Below are 19,897 nucleotides of genomic sequence, written 5' to 3'. Positions count from 1 at the left end.
GGGATAGTCTGTCTAGGAATGTCTTCCCCTCTTCTCCATCTACTGGTTCTTGTTCATACAATGTGTTATAGTATTTATGCCAGCTGTCATTTATGATTTTTGGGTCTGTTTGTGGTGAACCTTTGTGATCATTCAAGCTACCTATAAATATCATAGGTGTTCGACCTTTTGCCAAGCGAGCCAATAATGAACCAGCCTTATTAGGCTGGTTTCACATTTGCGCTTTTGTGCGCTGCGCATCGTGCGCACCCGTGCGCATGCGCACTGCGCACCTATGTTTAACATGACGTGCGCATGGTCTTGCGCACGGTTGCGTTTTCGTGCGCATGCATTTTTTTGTCTTTTGCGCCAGGCGCGCCAGACGCAACATGTTGGATTTTTTGGTGCGCCCTGTCTCGGCAAAAAAACGCATGCGCACGCTTGCGCACGGAATGCGCAAAAACAACACATTGAAGTCTATGGGAACGCATGCGTGAGCATGGTCTTGCGCACGGTTGCGTTTTTTTGCGCATGCGTTTTTGAGTGAAACAAGTCTAGAATGTTCTCTAGACAATGGAAAAAATGTCACACCTAAAAACGCATGTGCATAAAAAAAAGCAAACGCATGCAAAAACGCATGTAAAACGCAAGCAACGCTGCGTTTTTTTGACGCATCAGCGTGCGCATGATGTTAAAAAAACGCGCGTTTGTTTTGCGTTTTTCTTTGCGTTTTTTATGCGCACGATGCGCTGCGCAAAAAAACGCTAATGTGAAACTAGCCTTACCGTATCTAAAAATTCAGATGTTTTTTGGTTCCCCCTTATTCTTTCTAGTCTGTCCAGCTAAAGGTCAAATTCCGCTTTAGCTTTGATCCATTTATGCCTATTTTCTAAATTGGGTCAGTTAACCCCCAAGGGTGGTTTGCACGTTCATGACCAGGCCAATTTTTACAATTTTGACCACTGTCACTTTATGAGGTAATAACTCTGAAACACTTCCATGGATCCCAGTGATTCTGACATTGTTTTCTCGTGACATATTGTACTTCATGTTAGTGGTAAAATTTCATTCAATTAACTTGCGTTTATTTGTGAAAAAAACGGAAATTTGGCGAAAATTTTTAAAATTTCGCAATTTTCCAACTTTGAATTTTTATGCCCTTAAATCACAGAGGTACGGCACACAAAAAACTTAATAAGTAACATTTCCCACATGTTTACTTTACATCACCACAATTTTGGAACCAAAACTTTTTTTTGTTAGGAAGTTATAAGGGTTAAAAGTTGACCAGCGATTTCTCATTTTTGCAACACCATTTTATTTTTAGGACCACATCACATTTGAAGCCACTTTGAGGGGTCTATGTGATAGAAAATACCCAAAAGTGACACCACTCTAAAAACTGCACCCCCTTAAGGTGCTCAAAACCACATTCAAGGAGTTTATTAACCCTTCAGGTGCATCACAGGAATTTTTTGAATATTTAAAAAAATGAACATTTAACTTTTTTCACAAAAAAAATACTTCAGATTCAATTTTTTTTATTTTACCAAGGGTAACAGGAGAAATTGGACTGCAAAAGTTATTGTGCAGTTTGTCCTGAGTACGCTGATACCTGATATGTGGGGGGGAACCACTGTTTCGGCGCATGACAGAGCTCAGAAGGGAAGGAGCGCCGTTTGACTTTTTCAATGCAAAATTGGCTGGAATTCAGATTGGATGCCATGTCACGTTTGGAGAGACCCTGAATTACCTAAACAGTGGAAACCCCCCACAAGTGACCCATTTTGGAAACTAGACCCCCCCAGGAACTTATCTAGATGTGTGGTGAGAACTTTGAACCCACAAGGGCTTCACAGAAGTTTATAACGTACAGCCGTACAATTAAAAAATCATATTTTTTCCACAAAAATGATCTTTTCACCCCCAATTTTTATTTTTCAAGGGTAACAGGACCCTAAAAGTTATTGTGCAATTTGTCCTGAGTACGCTGATACCTCACATGTGGGGGTAAACGACTATTTGGGCGCATGGCAGAGCTCGAAAGGGAAGCAGCGCCATTTGACGTTTTTGGCTGAAATTGAGATCGGACACCATGTCGCGTTTGGAGAGCCCCTGATGTACCAAAACAGTGAAACCCCCCACAAATGACCCCATTTTGGAAACTAGACCCCCTAAGGAACTTATCTAGATGTGTGGTGAGCACTTTTAAACCCCCAGTGCTTCACAGAAGTTTATAATGACTGGGCGTGAAAATAAAAAAATCGTATTTTTTCCACAAACATGATCTTTTAGTCCCCATTTTTTTTATTTTCCCAAGGGTAACAAGAGAAGTTGGAACCAAAAGTTGTTGTCCAATTTGTCCTGAGTACGCTGATACCTCATATGTGGGAGTAAACTACTGTATGGGCACACGTCGGTGCTCGGAAGGGAAGCAGTGACGTTTTGTAATGCAGACTTTGATGGAATGGTCTGCGGGTGTCGTGCGTTTGGAGAGCCCCTGATGTACCTAAACTATTGAAACTCCCCACAAGTGACCCCATTTTGGAAACTAGACCCCCCACAGAACTTATCTAGATGTGTGGTGAGCACTTTGAACCCCCAAGTGCTTCACAGAAGTTTATAACGCCCGGGCGTGAAAATAAAAAAATCATTTTTTTGCACAAAAATGATATTTTTTCCCCCAATTTTTTATTTTCCTAAGGGTAACAGAAGAAATTGGACCCCAAAAGTTGTTTTGCAATTTGTCCTGAGTACGCTGACACCCCATATGTGGGGGTAAAACACTGTTTGGGCGCATGGCAGAGCTTGGAAGGGAAGGAGCACCATTTGACTTTTTCAACGCAGAATTGGCTGGAATTGAGATCAGACGCCATGTTGCATTTGGAGAGCCCCTGATGTGCCCAAACAGTGGAAACCCCCAATTCTAACTCCAACCCGAACCCCAACACACCCCTAACCCTAGCCCTAATGGGAAAATGGAAATAAATACATTTTTTTATTTTATTATTTTTCCCTAACTAAGGGGGTGATAATGGGGGGTTTGATTTACTATTTATGGCGGTTTTTATGTTTGGCGGCTGTCGCACGCTAAAAGACGCTTTTTATTGTAAAAATAGTTTTTGCATCACCACATATTGAGAGCTATAATTTTTCCTTATTTTGACCCACCGAGTCATGTGAGGTCTTATTTTTTGTGGGACGAGTTGACGTTTTTATTGGTGCCATTTTCGGGCACGTGACAATTTTTGATCGCTTTTTATTCCGATTTTTGTGACGCAGAATGAACTAAAACCAGCGTTTCATGAATTTCTTTTCGGCGTGCGTTTACACCGTTCCACGTGCGGTAAAATTGATAAAGCGGTTTTATTCTTCGGGTCAGTACGGTTACAGCGATACCTCATTTATGTCATTTTTTATGTTTTGGCGCTTTTATGCAATGAAAACAATTTTATATAAAAAATATTTTTGCATCGCTTTATTCTGCGAGTTATAACTTATTTTTTCGCTGATGATGCTGTGTGGCAGCTCGTTTTTTGCGGGACAAGATGATGTTTTCAGCGGTACCATGGATATTTATATGCGTCGTTTTGATCGCGCGTTATTGCACTTTTTGTTTGGCGGTATGATAAATCATTATTTTTTGCTTAGTTTTTTATTTTTATTTTTTAAGGGGTTCGCTAAAGGGGTTAACTAGTGGGATAGTTTTATAGGGCGGGTCGTTCCGGACGCGGCGATACCAAATATGTGTACTTTTATTGTTTTGGGTTTATTTTATTTCCAAAAAATGAATTTATTAGGGAATTTTTTTTTTTTAAATTTATTTAGCGATTTTTTTTTTAAATTATTTTTACACCTTTTTTTTTAACTTTATTACATTGTCCCAGGTGGGACATCACTGTCCTGTGACAGATCGCTGATCTGTCACATCACAGATCACTGTGACAGATCAGCGATCTGTCACAGGCAGTGCTGCAGACTTCCTCATGCCTGCACTTTGCAGGCACTGAGGAAGCCGGCTCCCTGAAGGCCCCCAAAGGTCCCCGTCGCCATCTTGGATCCGGGGACCTGCAGGGATAGAGCCCCCCCGCAGCAGCGCTGCACATTGCGCTGCTGTGAGGGGCTCAGGGAAGCACGGAGGGAGCCCCCTCCCTGCCGATGCTTCCCTTTAACTCCCGGTACACCGCGATCGTGTTTGATCGCAGTGTGTAAGGGGTTAACGTGTCGGGGGCGGTCCGTGACCACCCCTGACACATTGTGCCGGGTGTCAGCTGTGATAATCAGCTGACACCCGGCCGCGATCAGCAGCGCTCACCACGTGGGGGCCGCTGATCGCTGTGACCTACTATCCCGTCCCTGGGAATGAAGTCCCAGGGCACATGGACGGGATAGTACGTCACATGGCAGAAAGGGGTTCTGTGGGAATTGCGAACATGTGCTGCACTTGCGGTTTTGAACTTGCAGTGAAACAAAAAATCACAGCTAGCAGCGTTGTTTTCCGTTGCAGCAATACAGCATTTGCCGGATCTGCCGCGAATGGCATAAATGGCTGATGTGACAGTAGCCTAAGTCCCTGACAACAGTGTCTGCATTAGTCATCCTCATCAATGGGGGGCAGCACTAAAAGTGCCCAGGGCAGCACAAACTCTAAACACGGCCCTGAGCGGAGGCTCCTGTTTGGGATAATAAGCCAACATGATCACAGCTACTCCAAATGAAAAGAAAATTAGTTTATTACAATGAGAGTTCGTTCACATAACTATATGATATGGTCGAGAACTATCCGATGTCTTATCAGATCGCGCTAGACCCAATATTATACCATGGGGCAGAGCAGAGCTGTACTCTCTATCTCATACTAATTCAGCATGAGAAAAAAAATCACAGCCACTGGCCACCTCCTGATGGGCACCATGAAGAATGTGAAGTGACCAGATAAAGTCCATCATCACCCTGCACCTTGGCTCAGCCGGACGGGGCTCTTCTCTAGCACATGATGCTCACGAAGGAGTCACAAAAGCATTTTTTTACCAGGCAGATATTCTATATCCTGTTCAAATTGTTTTTATTGAAAATGTCCTAATTATTATACAATCCAGGTAATGACGGTCACAGAGGAGCGCCAGCCGTGCCTTCTCTGGGGAGATCAATGCAGCTCCAGCCGGGTGCCTCCAAAGAGGAAGGAGGTTGCGATGCTGGATGAACCCGGTCGGACGGAGCTCAAAGAGAGGGGAGTGTAGATTTAGAATCTTCTTATATTAATCACATTGGACTACATTAATAAAAGAAGATTGTAAATCTACATTCCCCTCTCTTTGCGCTCCGTCCGGCCGGGTTCATCCGGCATCGCTAATTATTATACAAAATAGAGTTAAACAAAATAAAGGAAAAGAAAAGGAAAAAAAAAGGGGAAACAAGGGAAAATAAAGGAAAATGGGAGAAGGAACTATCGCAAAGCAACAACAGTTATTCTATCTCTGATACATGTACCAAGAGAGATACTAAGATCAAGGGTAAGACAATGGAGTTATCATTTCTTTCACATTATCTCACCATTGTGATAATGAAACCATCACATATTATGTAAGCTATGTTCCTGATCAGGGCTGCCAAAAGGAATTTCAGGGCCCCATACTGGCAAAATTTTTGGGCTCCCTTGAGACTCCGTCCAGGCTCCACCTCAGTTCTGCCTCCACTCAAGCCCCACCTACACCCCTCAAACTTTCCACAGTCCCACCACCCACTCCTGGAAAAACTCTTCTACCCCATCCTCACCAATCACACAGTAACTGTTCCCATGGAACTGTATCACATACATAACCATCAGCTTTTATTTTGACCAACTGATTTTTTAAGCCTGCCACCACGACAAGGTAGACTCTTCTGGCAGGGCCCTACTCTACTCTAACCTATTAAACGTTTCTTAAAATATCCAATCATCTTATTAGGAATATTTTCTATTTGTTTTTCTTTAAGGGAATGTGTCACATACATTTTTTAAACTAATTGAAATCCTATTGTTATAATCTTTTTTGTATAATCTGTATTTCTGATTGCAGATTATTGTATGCTGTTTCCTGAACATTTATGGGAGCTGCTCTCTTGCCTGTTTGGAGATATGGATATTGGACATATACATGTGTATATATATCATAACACATTATAGGGGACTCTATTTCCTTGGGAGAGTTTTCTATTCATGTTCTTACGTTTAGTGACATTACATGCAGATGTCATTGTGCAGGAAGGGGGAAGAGGTGAGCTGTGACATTACCTAATGGTGTACCCTGTTATCTCTCATTGTAATCCTGCTTGTTATGATAATGAGGTGACTGCTAATAAGGGATCTCTTCTGGAAGTGCCAGTCTATTAGAAAAGTTGTTTCTGTTTATTTTATGATATAAGGGGTTACATACTTTCTTGCAAAACTTTATTAACTATGATTAAAAGGATTAGCCATGTTCTGGTTATTGGTCACGAATGTGTTTGAGATGATAGGGCTCTTACTAATATGGCCTTTCTTGAATTACAGCAACAAATATGAAATATGGGAAATAGAAATATAGGCTATGCTGAATTTCTGCACTAAATGCCTTTTAATCATCTCATATAATTGTAGATTGTGAGCCCTCGCGGGCAGGGTCCTCGCTCCTCCTGTGCCAGTCGTGACTTGTATTGTTTAAGATTATTCTACTTGTTTTTATTATGTATACCCCTCCTCACATGTAAAGCGCCATGGAATAAATGGTGCTATAACAATAAATAATAATAATATACTCATTGGTTAATAATAATAACTAGAGAGTGGACAATGCCCAAAACATAAAAGCTTCATAACACATTCCCACTAAATATTTTGCTAGCTAAATCTATTTTCATAGGAGTCATTTAGTTAAATCCTTTGGTCAATTACATAAAGTGCAAAATTACAGTGACAATAACAAAAGAGAAAACAAAGAAAACAGACAAAACAAAAACAACACATATAACAATAACATATAACACAATGAAAATAAGGTCATTTTGTGAGATCAGAGAAACATAATATAAAAACAACAAAGAGTATTGCACACAATCTAAGGAACTGAAGTAGGTCCGACCCCCCCCCCCCTTTGTTCCTGCTCACCGGGCACCATACACTAGTAAGGGCAGTAATGCCCTGATGGCGGCCCTGTCCCTGCCTACATGAAGTATGTAGCTAGTCTACATAGATCATGGGATGTCAGACATCCATTCCTGGCTACCTACAGTTGCCATTTCATCTACGTATTCAGTCAATCTATATTAAAAGGAAACTGTCACCCCGCCAAGGTCATATATGACCTATTAATATGGGCACACAGGTAATAGGTGCTAGTCCTACCTGTATGCCTCATATTAACGGTCTTGTTGTGGAGAAATGTTATATTCTGTCTTTACATTAATGATTTCTTCCAGGCTCCGGGGCATTCTCTGCCTGGAAGAAATCCCTGCCCCCTCTCCTCATTACAATACTACCCTCCTCCCATCAGCGCCAGTAATAGCCCCAGAATCCTGCGCCTCAGCCATGCACCTTGTCGGCGCTCACACCAGAGATTACTGGAGCGGAAGGCGCCGGCACCTGTGCAGAAGATCCCTGAGTGCAGTACCCATAGAAGGGAGGATGAGATATGTATTTCTGGGGGAGTGCAGGGCGCAGGAGTGGGATTCCAGGGCCAAAACTGCCGTGCATGAGAGGGTGTTAGTATTACAATGAAGAGAGAAGGCAGGGATTTCTTCCAGGCAATGCAAGCCCCAGTGCCTGGAAGAACTCATTAACGTTAAAAAAATGTAACATTTCTCAATAACAAGACCATTAATATGAGGCATACAGGTAGGACTAGCTTAACATTTCTATTACCTGTATGCCCGAATTAATAGGTCATATACGTCTCGGGGGGTGACAGATTACCTTTAAAGCATAAACACACATAGATAAGAATTAATATATATAATATGATGACGACAGCCGTCCAGACCTGCATCCCACCACAAGAAACAGTCCAGAGTAATCCCTGGAGAATGCTATCATCCTCAGTGACACAGTGAGGGGCTATGCGCCCCCTTCTGATCTCAGGCTATTTACTCATCTAGGAGTGTCTGCTCAAACTGTTGGGGTACAGCTGTGGGACCCTATTTTCAGAGATGATGTCCTCCACCCAAGTCTCAAAAAGCTAAAAGGGTCTTCAGGAGAGGTGGGTAGTCAAGCTAGCCTATCAGACGGTCATCTCTGTAGCTGTAGTCATCCTTCCTATGGTACTATTCAGGGGTGGACATGTTATTAGTACAAATTGTGAAATTGCACACGGGCCAAGAGGTAAGGGGACCCATTTCCACCTCCAAAGCAGATACAATTATGCATTATGATGAGTTATTGGGCTGATCTTTAGCATAAAGACATAATATATCCACAAGACCATTAATATGAGGCATACAGGTAGGTCTAACGTAACATTTCTATTACCTGTATGCCCATATTAATAGGTCATATACGTCTCGGGGGGGGGGGGGTGACAGATTACTTTTAAAGCATAAACACACATATATTAATTCTTATCTATCTAATAGGATGACGACAGCTGTCCAGACCTGCATCCCACCACAAGAAACAGTCCAGAGTAATCCCTGGAGAATGCTATCATCCTCAGTGACACAGTGAGGGGCTATGCGCCCCTTCTGATCTCAGGCTATTTACTCATCTAGGAGTGTCTGCTCAAACTGTTGGGGTACAGCTGTGGGACCCTATTTTCAGAGATGATGTCCTCCACCCAAGTCTCAAAAAGCTGAAAGGGTCTTCAGGAGAGGTGGGTAGTCGACCTAGGCTATCAGACGGTCACCTCTGTAGCTGTAGTCATCCTTCCTATGGTACTATTCAGGGGTGGACAGGGTTGGACATGTTATTGGTACAAATTGTGAAATTGCCCACGGGCCAAGAGGTAAGGGGACCCATTTCAACCTCCAAAGCAGATGAAATTGGGCGTTATGATGAGTTATTGGGCTGCAAAGGATCCATATATTGTTCATGCACAGTGTCCCTCTTCCGCCTGTGTCTTCCAGTGGCTCCAATATATAATTAATTTCCTGCAGTGAGAATCACATCACATTAATAATTTCCAGGCAATCAAGCTCAACACCATCAATCCTATCACTACCAATACTGTGTGGGCTTTTGAAAAGTTGAGAGTAAATTGTTTAACCCAACTCTGATAGACCCCATCCAGAAAAAGGGATTCCATCCCTCCTTGGATATATCTCCAGCTTTTTGCTGCAGCTCCTTTCCTTTATCCATTATTGAATCATGTGCATCTTCTAGGAGCAGCATTGCTCTCCTATAACAGCGCAAGTGCCCCCTTCAACTGCTAACAGGCAGTCAAGCGCCATTGTCTTCTGAAGGGCTACTATCCTCATTAGTGACATCACAAGTAGAAGCTAATGGAGGTGACGCCAACAACCAAAACATTTGGTGACATCACAAGTAGTAGCTTATGGGGGCAAAGCTAACCACCAAAACATTCCGTGAAATGACAAATAAGAGCTAATGTGGGCGGAGCCAAGAACCTCACTTCCATTGAAGCGCATTGCCCAATATACTAGAGATCAAACGATATGAATCCTCCAATGTGGGGGAAGATTTGACTAGCTTTACTGCATATGGAGCTAATATGTATATACATCGGTGTTGTGCAAGGATTTCCCAATATTGGTTGGATTTATATTTTTGATCTGGACTGTATATTACTATATGTCTCAATGACATCCGACAATTACATAGTTATCTTCATGTTACATGCAGGGTGGATAAAAATCTTGATTTTTTAAAAAAAATCAGATTTTTTTGATTTAAATCAGATTTTTTTGATTTAAATCATTTGATTTAAATCAGATTTTTTAATCAAGTTGTACACAAGCAAAACTTTGTCTTTTTGCAAATCTAATTGTTTTACACAAATAAAAATATTAAAACAGTTGATTATGAAACCTAATAATTTTTATTTGCACTATTAAACACTCAGAATTGAACTACAGAGAGTAAGTACTTTTTAACAATAGCCTATCTCTAACGTTTGAAGTAAGCAAACATCTTCAGTGAATACATCAGTCCTTTAAGCCTACTGTTTATTTAGGACTTTTTATAGGAAAACCAGTTGTCCTGCTTTAGCAGTTCCTAATCCTAAGCGGTTTCGGACTGTTGTGTGCACAAAACCAAATGAAGAAAACAATCTCTCTACTCCTGCGGATGAAGCCGATGCAGTCAGTAGCTGAGTAGCTAGATTTATTATCTTTGCTGGAAGAACAAGTGATTGCGACTTCCACCAGTCCAGTGGTTTTAGTTCATTAACGACGTTATCTGCAAACATGTATTTTTGAAATGGTGCAGATTCACACTTCAATTTCAGCACAGTTGCCACAATGTCATGGTTAGTATTGGCGAGCCACTCCATTGCAGAGTTGATTTCCGCCTCAGATAATTTTTTCCCTCTGTAGATGGGATGCAAGATATTGGCTAAATAGTGTTCTTCTTTTAATGCTTGGTCCTTGCGGTGCTGTATTGCAACCTTTACATTGTTTGAGAGGTTCAAGAGATCTAGAGAACCTTCTAAATCTTTCCAAACTTCTGTGGCATCAGCTATGGTTGCAGTATCTTTCTGCATTTTATCCAAAGCAATCGATATTGGCTTTAACCTTTCCAAAAGGTCCTCGGCATTTCTCTTCACACCAAGATTTAATACTTTGCTTCGTATATTAGCATCAATTTTATCCCGATGTGTTTCGCAAATGGACAGTAATTTTGACCAGTTGTTAATAAACAGTTCCAAGCAGTCAGCCAAGGTATTCCATCTAACATCTTGTGGTAGAACCAACTTCAGTCCTCCCATTTCCTTGTAGGTTGCATGTGCAAAATGATTATTGCGGAAATATTTAACAATTTCTACAACATGTTCCTTGACACCCAAAATATGCAGGTCTTTTGCCAAAAGATGCAACAAATGGGCAGAACAACCGTATGTAATGACATTTGTGTCATCCTGTGCCAGTTCCGCTCGCATTTTTGCCACATTGCTTGCGTTATCAGTAACTAAGCTCCTTACTTTACATCCAAACTGTTCTTGGCATTGGTGAATTGAGTTCTTAGCAATTTCAAGTAAATATTCAGCAGTATGTGAATTTCCAGATGTGTCGATTGTGTCTGTAAGGTAAGTTTCACCATCTTCTGTTGTGACACAAGTGCAAATTATGGGGTCGTTGTGGATGTTGCTCCAACCATCCAAGCTCATGTTAACAACCTTGTCTTTCAAATATTTTGTACAAGCCGCTCTTTCTATGTCGTATACAGCCTGAAGATGTTTTCCTGAGATATCAAATCTACTTGGTGGTTTGTAGCCTGGTCTAATTCCTTCGATCATTTGTACAAACAATGGGTGCTCAACTAGTCGGAAAGAAGAATTGGTTGCAAATATGAATTTAGCAATTAATTCATCAAAATGTTCTTTCTGGCTCGTCGTAGTCTTTAAGATGAATTTTTCTACACTTTGCACGCAAAGTTTTTTTTTGGGCTGCTTTGTTGAAGTTGTACCCAGATATTGATTGTCACGTGCAGCACAAGCCATATTTGACCCTGAAAGCACAGAAATTAAAAATATAAATCGACTGCGTATTTGAAGAAATATAACGAAAATATTGAAACAAACTTTTTGAACAATGTAATGGTCCTCGTCCTATAAGGGCTGTCTCAAAAGTTATGCTACTCAAGTTTTCCGGTGAGGTTGCTGTAATACTGGTAACTAATATCAGAGCCTCAGCAACTGAAAAAAATTATGTCACAAAAGTTTTAAAAATGTTTTTTTTTTTAAAATGGTCAATTTGGCAGACTTCAAAAGTGAATTGCAGCCTACAATAAAAAAAAAATAAGCGTATACACTTTATTTTTACTTAAAGGACATGTGCACCTTTATTTTTTAAGGTGCAGCCAGTCACAGTGTGCACATGTCCTCCCCCCCGCAGCTCTCTTACCTCCGATGTCAGCGCTGCGGGGATCCGTGGCTTCGTTCTGCCCGTCCGCGAGCGCGCCTCCATTCATTTCAATGGAGCGTGCGGCCCGCTGACGTCACGCCGCTGGATCACTGCGAGTAGGCCGCAACCGGAGGACGGGAGGCGGACGGTCAAAACGAAGCCACGGATCTCAGCGCTGCGGGGATCGGAGGTAAGAGCGCTGCGGGGGGAGGACATGTGCACCTTAAAAAAATAAAGGTGCACATGTCCTTTAGCGTTAATTTTCTGTGAAATATTGCCTTAACATAAATTTAAATTCTATACTCCAGAACTACCAGTGCTAGAAATTTTTCTTTTCATAGACTTTAACCATCCCAGTAAAATGTCTGTTAAAAAAATAGGTTGTAAATTAATTGCCAGACTTACCACTAGTACTAGGCTCCTGGTGCATAAGAAGCTGTGGGGGTTCATTGACATTAGTTGTATCACTATCAACATCTTCATTTCCCTTCTGGTTGCAGTTTTCATAATGTGATTTCAAACGGCAAACAAGTCCTTGGATATCCTTTTGACAGTATTTGCACTTTGCTCTTGCACCTTTCTTTCCAAGATCTGCTGCTGGCATCTCAACAAAATGAACCCAAATAGGGTCTCTCTTACGACCTGCTGCCATGGCTCACACAGATCACTTATGAAGTTTGATTGTTACTACAGCCTGAGCCAAGCACTGCTGATGTTACTACAGCCTGAGCCAAGTACTGCTGACTATCCAACAAGTTTGGGCATGTCAACTGAATGCAGGGAAAAAGAAACTAAACCAAAACTGAAACCAAGCTAGAAGTGTGGAATTAAAGGGGCAGTATGAACAAAATGTGGAGGCTATTAATAGTTTATACAATTAAGACATGCTGCTTTTAAACACCTACCTATTGCCATATAGTAAAACAAAAAAGATTTTTACTTACTTTGGGGTCCCCCCCTCACCCTGGCGTTAGATCGTTGCCCCTAGTTTCGTCCGTGTAACTATGGGCGCACATGCACACTGCTCTCACTTCTCATTTTAATCGTGATTTATATTAAAAAAAAACCTTTTGATTTAAATCATGATTAAAATCATGATTTAAATCGATCCGATTTAAATAGAAAAAATCTTTTGATTTAAATCGTGATTTAAATCATGATTTAAATCGGCGTGATTTAAATCAATCCACCCTACTGCCATCTCGCCCGATTTGAGACGTGCTCTGGAAGAGTTTCAGGAGGACAAACCTGAGCGTTGTCCCAGTGGAAAGTTGTATGTTCCTGACCAGTGGAGGAAGAGAGTGATGTCTGAAGTTCATTGCTCTGCATTGGCTGGTCATCCAGGTATTTTTGGTACTAGAGATCTGGTGAGTCGATCTTTTTGGTGGCCCGCCTTGTCTCGTGATGTCAGGAATTTTGTGCAGTCCTGTGGGACTTGCTCCCGGTCTAAACCTTGTTCTCGCTCTAGTGGCTTGTTGATGCCTTTGCCGGTGCCCAGGAGGCCATGGACCCATATTTCAATGGATTTTATCTCTGATATGCCTGTCTCTCAGAGAATGACTGTTATTTGGGTGATTTGTGATAGATTCTCTAAGATGGTCCATCTTGTACCACTCCCTAAGTTGCCATCTTCCTCTGAGTTGGTGCCCTTGTTTTTGCAACAGGTGGTTCGCTTGCACGGGATTCCTGAGAACATTGTATCTGACAGAGGAGTTCAGTTTGTGTCTAGATTTTGGAGGACTTTCTGTTCCAAGCTGGGAATTCAGTTGTCCTTCTCCTCTGCGTTTCACCCTCAGACCAATGGGCAGATGGAGAGAACAAACCAGACTTTGGAGTCGTATTTGAGATGTTTTATTTCTGCCGATGAGGATGATTGGGTTTCATTTTTGCCCTTGGCCGAATTTGCTTTAAATAATAGAGCTAGTTCTGCCACTTTGATGTCACCTTTTTTTTGTAACTTTGGTTTTCACCCTCGATTTTCTTCAGGGTAGGTGGAGCCTTCTGCCTGCCCAGGTGTTGACACTGTGGTGGAGAGAATGCACCAGATCTGGGACCAAGTAGTGGATAAGTTGTCTCTCTCCCAGGAAAAGGCCCAGCGGTTTTCCAACCGGCGTAGGACCGTTGGTCCCCAGTTTAAGGTGGGTGATATGGTTTGGTTGTCATCAAAAAATATTGCTATGAAGGTGGCTTCTCCTAAGTTTAAGCCTAGATTTATTGGACCTTACAAGATTTTGGAGATTATTAATCCGGTCTCTTTTCGGTTGGCTCTTCCTGTCACATTTAAAATTCATAATGTGTTTCATAAGTCCTTATTGAAGAGGTTTGTTGAACCAGTAGTTCCTGTGGTGGCACCTCCTGACCCTATATTGGTTGAAGGTAACATGGAATATGAGGTAGAGAAGATACTGGATTCCCGTCTGGCTAGACGGAGGCTCCAGTATTTGGTTAAGTTGAAGGGTTATGGTCAGGAGGATAATTCCTGGGTCTCTGCCTCTGATATTCATGCCGAAAGATTGGTGCGTGCCTTTCATCGGGCTCACCCGGATCGCCCTGGTGGCATGGATGAGGGTTCGGTGACCCCTCCTGAGTTCATTTTTCCCTTCACCATTGAGGTCTGATGAACTCCCTCCTCTGGTGAAGGAAGGTAGTGAGACTGGTTACCAAACACCTGGGCAGCTAGATTATGACTGGGTGGCTGGAATTGAGGACTGGATATAAGGCTGCTGACGCCCTTCTTCCTTGCTGGTGATTTTCCTGCTGGATTCTTTGAGACCAGTCTGATTCCTGCATCTCAAAGCTAAGTTTTTCTGCTCTGCTTTGTACTCTTCTGTTTTGTTTTTGTTTTGCCTTGTTTTTTGGGAGTTCTGCCATCCCCGGCCGGGGGTGAGCTGAATTCCATTTTTGTCTCTGATCTGTTGATATTTTGCTCTGTCTTCAGAATTTACCTGAGTGCTGATATAGTCTTTTGAAGCCTAGCGACTTCAGGGCCTGTTTTTCCTATCAGTCGGTTGTCTCATTTTGATAGGGTTTTTGCGGATGGCAGACAGCAGCCTTCCTATCCTGTCCTATGTAGTTAGCTTGGGCCCCATCATTTGCTCAACCTGTCTTTCTATCTGTGTTAGTGTTTTCATCTTGCTTCACCGTCATTATATGTTGGGGGCTGCCTTTTGCTTTGGGGTCTGCTATGGGGCAGTTTAGTTTTTCCCCTTTCTGTCTTTAGGCTATATAGTTCTCCGGCTGTGATCGAGGGGTCTAGGGCACCGTAGGAACCCCCCACGGCTACTGCTTGTTGTTGTGGATAGGTTCAGGGGTCTGCAAACCGATAGCTGCCAACCTCTCTGGTATTTCTGGACTTAGCTGGTATTTTGTTTTTTCCTCCTTCGGTGACTCATCATAACAGAGAGGCCTCCCAAAGACACTACTTGGGCAGATGCTCAGAAGGGGTGACAGCAGAGCCCAATTTAGCGACCACCTGCTGGTGATCAAGTACAAGAGGGATGTCCTTTTCTTTACCACCATACACGGTGGTGGCAGCGCCCTCAGCACTGTACAAGGTATCTCTACACAGGTCTGCAAACCGGACTGTGTACAGGGGTACAACAAAAACATGGGGGCGTTGATCTCTCCAATCAACTCCTCCAACCGTACAGTGCTTTGAGAAAGGCCAGGGTGTGGTACAAAAAGCTGGCCGTGCACATCATACAAATGGCAATGCTCAACGTTTTCCTGCTGTCACTATGTCGTACCTTCAGTTCCAGGAGGTAGTAGTTAAGGCCCTGATATTTGGCACTAAGGAAGGAGCGGGCCCCAGTACTTCCAGAACTGAAGGTGCTCGTATCGTACCAGGTCAGCATTTCCTGGGAGAGGTCCAACAAACTGGAAAAAGAGGTAAGTCGCAAAAAAGGTGCCAAGTGTGTAACAAAAGGGGAATACGCAAGAACACCATCTATCAATGCGACACCTGCCCAGAAAAACCTGGCCTGTGTATGAAGGATTGCTTCAAATTGTACCACACCTCCATGCACTACTAATTTACTTTACAGGAAGCAGTAAATTAGTTCCAAAAAGGGGGCACATCTAGATAAGTTCCTGGGGGGTCTAGTTTCCAAAATGATGTCACTTGTGTTTTTTTTTTACAGTTTAGGCACATCAGGGACTCTGCAAATGGAACATGACGCCCGCAGACAATTCTATCAAAATCTGCATTACAAAACGTCACTACTTCCCTTCCGAGCCCCGATGTGTGCCCAAACAGTAATTTTCTCCCACATATGGGGTATCAGTGTTCTCAGGACAAATTGGACAACTTATAGGGTCTAATTTCTCCTGTTACCCTTGGGAAAATAAAACATTGGGGGCTAAACAATCATGTTTGTGGAGAAAAAATTTTTTTTCGTACCCGATCATTATGAACTTTAGTGAAACACTTTGGGGTTCAAAGTTCTCACCACACATCTAGATAAGTTCCGTAGGGCATCTAGTTTCCAAAATGGGGTCACTTGTGGAGGGTTTCTACTGTTTAGGCACATCAGGGGCTCTGCAAACGGAACATGAAACCCGCAGACCGTTCGTGGAAAGGGGCTATCCACGCAGAGTAATTTCCCAGGCTTATCAGAAAGCTTTGACAAATGAAAGGTCTGTATTGCTTCAACCTAAATCTCGAAATTCTTCTCATACCATTAACTTGATCACTCCCTACAATAACCAGTGGCGCGAGATTTATCAGGTATTAGATAGGCATTGGGAAATTTTACTGAACGAACCCAAACTAAAACCTTTTCTTTCTGATAGACCAAAAATCGTAGCCAGAAAGGCTAAGAACTTGAAAGACCATTGACAACCAGTCATTATCAACGACCAACGACAAGGATTGGCACTGGGCATCGTCTATCAGGTTCGTTTCCTTGTGGTGGATGTACTATCTGCCCGTTCATGATCGCTTCTGATACCATTACACTCTCAATTTTTCCAGGTACAATTCAATTGAGGCACTATTCCAACTGCAAATCTAGAAATGTGATTTATCTCTTGATCCGCCTATGCCCTAAAATTTACGTAGGACAAAACAGCCAAGAACTCAGACGGAGAGTGCAACAGCACATTTCAAATGCGAATAAGGCCAAAATGGACCGTGAGAAGGGTAAGCCCATAACCTCTGTGGCCAGTCACTTTTTGGACTATCATGGAGGTAGACATCAGGGTTTACGGGTGTTAGTAATTGATCAAATACGGAGTAACATTTGTGGCGGTAATCCAACAGAAGAACTTCTTCGCAGGGAGTCATGCTGGATCTACAATTTAAAGAGTATGGCCCCACAGGGATTAAATGAGGAGCTTCTATTTTCAGGTTTCTATGGATAATACCAGGCCTTTACATTCACCTCCTTTTCTTTCCTTATATCTTAGGTGGTTTCCAGGACTCCAAGACCCTTTCAGGTCTTGCTACAGCTTTCATCTGAAATAACGTACATTTGATCCGGCGATTGAATCATCAATCTCTGCAAGATTTTAAATTTCAGCCACCTGCTTTTGTAAAAAGCGCATATGGACTTTCTTTCCCCTACCATTTTTTCATTTTTCTATTCTTGCCTGTTGTGTCTTTGTTCAAGATTGCTCATTGTCTGCCAACATTCAAGTTGGCTGTTTATTTATGGCATCATATTTGACCATTCATAGCACCATGTCCCTGGTCCCATTGTGACCATACCAGATCTTATTTTTGAAGTCACATGTTCACCTTGAGAAGGGCCATTTATTGGCTCCTTATGTTTGCCCATGTATTCTCACTCTGTGTATTTAATTCATTGCACACTAGTCTGTGCCCATACACAGTGTGTTTGCCATATTACTAGGATATCTGATCATTCACAGCACCATGTTTTTGGCCCCATTTTGATCATTTTTATGTTGGAAGACTCATGCTTATCCTGAAAAGGAGTTATTTATTGGTCTCTCGTTCTGTGTGTTTAAATGTCTTGCACACTAATCTGGATTTCTACACGAGCTGCTTGTTATAATAGCATATGCTGCATGAGGATAATCCTGTTTAAGATTTCCGTGCGTTTCATCTTTTGCACACTGATGTAAGGTTTTTATTTATGGTGCATAAATTTGTACCCAATCCAAATCATGTAGTTTTTAACCCTTCTGAGTTTATATAAAATTGAGATACTACCTTTACGACTGTATTATCCATTTATATATGTCTTCCTTTTCTCAGTTGGGGTTTCTCTATTTGCCATGCACATAGATATCTTAGGCACAACAGCATGTGCTGATTTTTCATAATGTGCATATACAAGCACGCATCTTGGACACGATTTTTCTATCATGTGTAGATATATTCAGATCAACGTATATGTGCTCGCACGTGTCTGATTCCATATAGGTGTCATTGATGTGACGATGCATTGGGTGCCCATATGCTATAAATAAAATTGTATTGACATCTATAGATGCGTCTTGGATACGATATCATGCACCCATGCACTTTTTGTCAACACGTCTGCATATGATATGGAATTGTATATACATATGTATTGATTAACAAACATGGCTTATATATTCATAGTTCTGTTTTTCCAGAATAGATTAATATTAACTATCTATTCAGTCTCTTTTGTGCAGCACATTATGTTTATTTCGGTAGACGCTATGCGTTGATCAACCGGCCCTCTTTTTGCTTCCATGTTGCACTAAGGCAGATTTCAGCCTAAGTACCATAAGAATAAACTCTGCGCAGGCGCTAAAGCACGTTTTTGGCGCATGTGCTGTTCACGTCCATATATCTGACATCTGCGCATGCGTGTAGTTCTGTTTCATTTAGAATAAACTATTGGTTATGCTATATAGTCTACATTGCACAATACATAGGGCTTATTTATAGACAAATGTCCAGCAGTGATTGATTAAAAAGACTTATAGTGTTGTTCGTCCTATACTAAAGGTACTGTCACACTTAGCGATGTACCAGCGATCCCAACCAGCGATATGACGCGGTCAGGATCGCTGGTGCATCGCTAAGTGGTCGCTAGTGAGCTGCCACACAGGCAGATCTCACCAGCGACATCGCTGGGGTTGGGCGTCGTTACTTACCTGTCACACTAGGCGATCCTGCGTCCTCCCGCCCGCATCCTCGCTCGTCGGCGCCACAGGAAGCCCAGCAGGAAGCTGACGACGAGAAACAGTCCTGGATCTTCTCGCGCGATCAGCGATAACCAGCGGGGGAGCAAAGGAGGTAAGTATCAGACAGAGCGATATCGCTAGCAATATCGCTGCTACGTCACAAAAACCAGTGACGTTATAGCGATATTGCTGGCGATATTGCTTAGTGTGACGGGCCCTTAAGGTAAACTTTATCCCAAATGTCGCAGGCACGTACTTTGCACAAGCATCCAAATATATGCTCTGGCGCTTGCGCTATCTACTTTCATATGGCAGTGCGTTATACATCTGCGCATGCGAAAAAGGTTTTGATCTCTGCGCATATCCCAATAAGGTATTTGCCAAACTTTATTGCCACCTTGTCAGATGTTGACAAGATGGCCAACGCCGCAACTACTTCTGACCGCCTCACTTCAGCTGGGTGTTTTCCACGCATGCGCGGTTTAATCACCTTGCTTAACTTTATTGTTAGACCTTGCCACGCTGACAAGATGGCCGCGGCCATGCGATTCTCCAGCCGCCTCACTCCAGTAAGTGTTAATTCAATTATACCGCACATGTGTTCATGATATAAATATGACCGACGCACACATGGACTCAGCGCTCTATCCCTCCCTTGAGAAAGCCACTCGTTTGTGGCGATACACGTGGGGTTTGCTCCCCCCACCATCTAATCCTGCAGAGGCACCAGGCACTTTAATCTTCTTACATGCATTAGCATATT

At 42.4% G+C, this 19,897-nt stretch overlaps 1 long non-coding RNA gene across 4 annotated transcripts in view; it reads left to right on the top strand.

The window, feature by feature from the left end:
* The window catches only part of LOC141060228 (uncharacterized), a 118,794-nt gene that overhangs the window by 95,768 nt on the left and 3,129 nt on the right, over positions 1–19,897 (top strand). For 2 of the 4 annotated variants that reach the window (XR_012222687.1, XR_012222686.1), the window contains exons 2-4: positions 16,801–16,903; positions 16,982–17,149; positions 17,416–18,463. This is a non-coding gene — a long non-coding RNA (uncharacterized lncRNA). Of the gene's footprint in view, positions 1–14,941; positions 16,904–16,981; positions 17,150–17,415; positions 18,464–19,897 lie in introns of those variants that run through there. The other 2 variants (XR_012222685.1, XR_012222688.1) reach the window with 2 other exon arrangements.

This window comes from Dendrobates tinctorius, unplaced genomic scaffold (assembly GCF_039654945.1).
Source record: "Dendrobates tinctorius isolate UK_male_01 unplaced genomic scaffold, ASM3965494v1 ptg000233l, whole genome shotgun sequence".
Classification (NCBI taxonomy): Eukaryota; Metazoa; Chordata; class Amphibia; order Anura; family Dendrobatidae; genus Dendrobates; species Dendrobates tinctorius.
Note: the sequence above shows the minus strand (reverse complement) of the source record. Positions and strands in the feature narration are given on the sequence as shown.